The following is a 6,000-nucleotide window of genomic DNA, read 5'->3' as shown; positions in this document are numbered from 1 at the left end:
GGTCAGCCCTCGTTAATCATCAGAGAATCCACACAGGAGAGAGACCCCATAAGTGTTTGGATTGTGGGAAAAGTTTCCTATCGAGGTCAATCCTCGTTAATCATCAGAGGTTCCACACAGGAGAGAGACCCCATAAGTGCTTGGATTGTGGGAAAAGTTTCATACAGAGGTCCGACCTTGTTAAACATCAGGCAATCCACACGGGAGAGAGACCCCACAATTGCTTAGACTGTGGGAAAAGTTTCAGATTGAGGTCAGCGTTTGTTAAACATCAAGCAATCCATAAAAGAGGGAGACCATAAGACTCTGGGAAAGGTTTCAGAAACAGATCAGCCCTTCTAAACATCAGGCAATCCACGCACGAGAGGGACCCCCACAAGTGCATAAACTATAGATAAATGTTTCAAATAGATGTCATCCCTTGTTATACATCAGAGAATCCACACAGAGGAGTGACCCCATAACTGTTTAGCCTGTGAAAGATGTTTTAAATGGAGGTCAAAACTTATTCCAAATTGGGCAATCCACACAGGAGAGTGACCCCATAAGTGTTTGGACCATGTGAAAAGTTTCACAGAAAGATCAAATCTTATAACACTCAGAGGATCCACACAGGTGAGAGACCCCATCAGAGTTCAGACTGGAAAAAGTTTCCTACATAGGTCAGACTTTGTTAAAAATCAGCTAATCCACACAGACCTTGCTAAAAATCAGGCAGTCCACACAGGAGGGAGCCCCCAGAAGTGCTTGGACTGTGGGAAAAGTTATACAGAGAGATCACACCTCATTAAACATTGGAGAATTCACACACGATCTAAACTTCTGTGGCACCTGGCTCGAAAGAGTTAAGAACCTTGCATGCTAATTGACCAGCTCCAACCTTTTGAAACATGTTAGAAATGTGTGTAAATATATTTGGGGCCATTCCAAGAAACAGAGCCTAGAACTTTGAAATGTAATCTGGTGTTGTTAAAAAATTGGAAGAAGATAGTAGTGCTGTTGATTAATTGCAGTTAAGTCGCGTGATTAACTCAAAAAAATTCATTGTGATTAGAAAAATTAATCTCGATGAATCACATTGTTAAACAATCGAATACCAATTGGAATTTGTTAAATGTTTTTGGATGTTTTTCTACGTTTTCATATATATTGATTTCCATCACAACAAAGAAGAGAAAGTGTACAGTGTTCATTTGATATTATTTTTTATTACAAATATTTGTACTGTAAACATGCAAAACAGAAGTAGTATTTTTCAGTTCACCTCATACAGGTACTGTAGAGCAATCTCTTTATCAGGAAAGTGTAACTTTAGAAACATCGATTATTTTAATGCTATAAGTGCACTCAAAAATAAAGCAATTAAAAACCGTATGGCCTAGAAGTCAACTCAGTGCTACTTCTTTCTCTGCCACTCGCTATGACAAACAAGTTTGTTTACATTTACGAGAGAGAATGCTGCTTTGCTTCTAATTTATGATGTCACCCGAAAGTGTGAGAAGGTGTTTGCATGGCACGTTTGTAGCTGGCAATACAAGGTATTTATGTGCAAGATATGCTAAACAGGCATATGTCCCTTCGTGCTTTGGCCACCATTCCAGTGGACATGCTTCCATGCTGACGATGCTCATTTTTAAAAAAAATGCATTAATTCAATTTGTGACTGAACTCCTTGAAGGAGAATTGTATGTCCCCTGTTCTGTTTTACAAACCTTCTGCTGGTGGCATCTGACTCAGTTGATGAAAATGAGCATGTGTCGGTCTGGTCTGCTTTGGATTGTTATCGATTAGAACCTGTTATTAGCATGGATGCATGTCCTCTGGAATGGTGGTTGAAGCAGGAAGGGACCTATGACTTTTTAGACCATCGGGCACATAAATATCTTGTGACGCTGGCTGCAGTAGTGCAACGAGAATGCCTGTTCTCACTTTCAGGTGACATTGTGAACAAGAAGCGGGCAGCATTATCTCCTGCAAATTGTAACCAAACTTGTTTTTCTGAGTGATTGGCTGAACAAGAAGTAGGACTGAGTGGAGTTGTAGGCTCTAAAGTTTTACATTGTTTTCTTTTTGAATGCAGGTAGAATTTTGTACAAAATTCTACATTAGTAAGTTCAACTTTCATGATAAAGAGATTGGACTAAAGTAATTACGGTTGGTGAATTGAAAAATACAATTTCTTTTGTTTTTTACAGTGCAAGTATTTGTAATAAAAATATCAAGTGCTCACTGTACACTTTGTATTGTGTAAAAAGAACAAGGAGTCCTTGTGGCACCTTAGAGACTAACAAATTTATTTGGGCATAAGCTTTCGTGGGCTATAACCCACTTCATCAGATGCATGGAGTGTATTCTGTGTTGCAATTGAAATCAGTATGTTTGGAAATATCTACAACATCCAAAATATTTAAATAAATGGTATTCTATTATTGTTTAACAGCGCGATTAATCACGATTCATTTTTTTAATCGCTTGACAGCCCTAGAATATAGTAATTGTAGTAGTCTCTGTTTACCTATATCTTGTTACAGAATAACAGTGTAACCAAAGGGTTCCTGCCTAGGACTGTATTTTGTTAATTCAGAAGTTAAAAGGAAATATTAACATTTAAATGATACTTGGGTGTAATAATGTCCTTATGTATATATCTTTTTAAAGTTTGTGGTAAACTGTCTATGTCCAAACTAGTTGAAATAAGGCAATCTGGGGCTGTTAGATCGGAACAACTTCCTATCACCTCCAGAGAAAGGGAAGAGCCTAGAAGATGTAAAAGGAATTTTAATTTGATAGCTTTCTGTCTGGTAAGAACTCACTTAGCAATAGACACAGCTGGGAAACCCTTATGTATTTACAGCTGTAGTTGTGAAAACCTCACTTCTGTATTGTTTTGTCATTCTAGTTACCACTTTGCTGTGTTTATTTGCATGGTCTCTGTCTGGTTCTGTGATTGTTTCTGTCTGCTGTATAATTAATTTGGCTGGGTGTAAACTAATTAAGGTGGTGGGATATAATTGGCTAACTAATCATGTTACAATCAGGATTGGTTAAGTAAAATTTAGGAGACTGATTGGTTAAGGTATAGCTAAGAATATTATATATAAATTAGGGGCATACAGGAAGTAAGTTCGGATTCGAAAATAAGGAAAAGGAACTTGGGTTTAAGCTTGCTGGAAGGTCACCCTAATAAACATTGACTTGTTTGCACCTCCGGACTTTGGGTATTGCTGCTCTCTGTTTATGCAGGAAGGACGGGATAAGCGAAAGGGTGAAGGAATGAGCCCCCTAACATCTTGGTGCCGTGACTCAGATGCATCGCACTGGATATGTGAGTGGCAGCCTGTAAGTCCCCCTCCTCAACAGTCCTCGCAGCTGCTTGGAGGGGGTATGACGAACTCTCGTGATGGTAGTTGCGGGTTCTGGCCAGCTGGGATAATGGATTTTTTGAACAAATGGATAAGCAAGAATCAGGGCCCATAGCAGGTGCAGGGGTCTACCTGGGATGAGTTTGAGAAGGAGATGGGGGCGGTTTTGGGAGACCCCAAGGGAAAGGAGTGTAGGAAAAAGGGAATGGTATTACAAGGTTTGTGTGCTGGGATGGCATATTGGGTAAAAAGGGAAGCCGATCTCCTCAAACACATTAAGGCTTTGGAGGGGATTGTGGAACAGCAATGGATTTTAACAGAAAAATCCGTGTTAGCGGCAGAGGTACCGGATTTGAAAGCATGGGATGCTGCACGGATAAAGGAGTCTTGTGAGGCAATCCGGAGAGAGAGAGAGAGAGAGAGGAACTGCTGGGAAGAGTAGGAGACTTAGAGGAGGAATCGTATCAATGTAAACATTGGGGCAATGGATTTGGAGACCCCAAACCATCCACCCCACTAATGGAGCTGATGGAAACACCTCCACCACCCTACCCTGAAAAAACACTGTACCCACCACTGCCAGTGGACGTTGTAAGCCGGCGATCCACTGTTACAGCCGCCGCGAGAGAGGCTACCCGGGAGGACCTGCAGGAGGCAGGAATAGTGTCCCCGGTTGCAGGGTGAGGGGACCATGCCCCACAAGAAGTAGAACAGGCAGAAATCCGCCCCTTTTCCCTGAAGGACCGGGAGACATTACTGGGCCGTTTGGGAAAAGTACCCTGGGAGGATTGGGATCAGTTTGTGCTGTGGCTAGTGGAAGTAGGCAGGGAAATGGAGGATCTAACTCGTGAGGATCAGGTGATCATATGGCATAGTCTTTTGGGATGGGGCACCTTAGGAATCGATGTGGCAGGACTGGCACACCCATTTCTAATCCCCGGACAGGTGGCAAAACAGTTGTTTGGGGTGTACTCTCATACTGCGGGGATGAATAAGATGAAGCGAATCCCTGGGGAAACAGGGCGGGATACACTTAATTGCATACAGTCATGGGCACGGTGCTGGGTGTATCCCCAGGACGGTCCATGGGGGATACCCCAGACAGGGGCACCACGTCCTGGTGGGGGTGTAGAGCATGGTAGGGGTGTGGAATTGCTGGAGAAATAGTTGGAGCTGAACGATCTGCAGTTTGGGGCATTTAAGGTTGCAGCATCCTGAACTTGCTCCCAATCAGCTACCCCAGTTTCTGGAACAGGCAGATGTGTGGAGGCAGATGCATCGGGGGGAGAGCCAGTCCATGTTGTTATTGCAGGGGATCAGTACAAGGTGGAAAGCGGTGGATCAGCCTGGAGGGGAGGAGGGAGAGGGAGAGGCCGTAGCTTTGGGGCGGGGGGGGGTAGTCAGGGATGAGCGGGCAATTATAGAGCAAAGTTCCAGAGACTGCAAGCTCAACTGACTATGCAGGATCTTACCAGATCAGGGGGAAAGTGGCCCAGGAGGCCAGGGGACTGGGACTGGGACTGCCTGAAATGCCAGACACACAATTTTGCTTGGAGACAGGAATGTGTTCGGTGCCGGGACCCCCAGTTCCCCTGTGAACCAGTGGGAGGGACAGAGGTTGGTGCTGCGACTGAGGGGTGCCCTGGGAGGCATCCTGTCCATGTTCTCAGTTTAGGACGGGACGCGTCTGCTCGCCCCACGCAAAGATCTGTACACAGGTGCTCAGCCGAGTCCCTTCCACCCGGAGAGCCAATTGCAGAGTTGGATGCTGAGGAGTTGCTGATATTCAGAGCAGAGTTTGACCCACTGTTTCCGTAGCATCCCTGCCAGCTGTCAGCCTGCTCCAGCAGCAGGGCTCTCAGTCATGCAGTGAGAGATGGACACACCTGGGGAGAGCAGGGGATACGTGCAAGGGGCAGACAAAGAGTGAGGAGCAGCTGGGGAGGAGAACGGCTCTTCTCGCCAAAAGGGGAAGAGTGGACAGGGGGAAAGAGGCAGGGGGGAAGGATGGGAGTGAGATGGGGAGGAGATGGAGTGGTGGGCAAGGGGCATGGGATGGGGAAGAGAAGGGAATAGGGGAAGCGGGGGCAGGGAGGGAAGCTGGAGCCCAGCACGTGGCGTCCCCTTGGCAGAAGCTGGGCTCCCCTGTCAAGCAGGCCCATCGAACCCTCACCCTGACAAGCCCCACCTCCCCTGCATCTGTACCCCGATGATCCCCCCAGTCACCCTCCCCACTGAGCCCCAACCACCTGCACCTGGACCCCCATCCAAATGAACCCCACCTCTCCTACATGTAGACCCCCCTGCTGAGCCCCAAACACCTTCACCTGGATCCCCTGCAGAGTCCCATTGCCCCTGCACCTGGAACCACTCAATGAGCTTCTGTGCATCCAGATCTCCCACTGAGCCACCCGCACCCAGATTGCCCCACAGAGAACTCTCTTACCCCACCTGGATCTCCCCACACTAAGTCCCTCTGCACTCGGATCCTGCTGCCAGGCTGAGCCTGCTCACCCACACCTGGTGTGACTGGCACAGGGGGGCAGGGCCCCAGGGTGTTTCTGGGGCAGGCCTGGCCCTTGCGCTGTGTCAGGGTCAGGTGCAGCCTGACTGCCGAGTCCCTGTCCCAGGGTGCGGT

Source organism: Emys orbicularis, chromosome 13 (genome assembly GCF_028017835.1).
Source record: "Emys orbicularis isolate rEmyOrb1 chromosome 13, rEmyOrb1.hap1, whole genome shotgun sequence".
In the NCBI taxonomy this organism is placed as follows: domain Eukaryota; kingdom Metazoa; phylum Chordata; order Testudines; family Emydidae; genus Emys; species Emys orbicularis.
The sequence above is the reverse complement of the archived record's forward strand: the minus strand, read 5'-3'. Positions refer to the sequence as shown.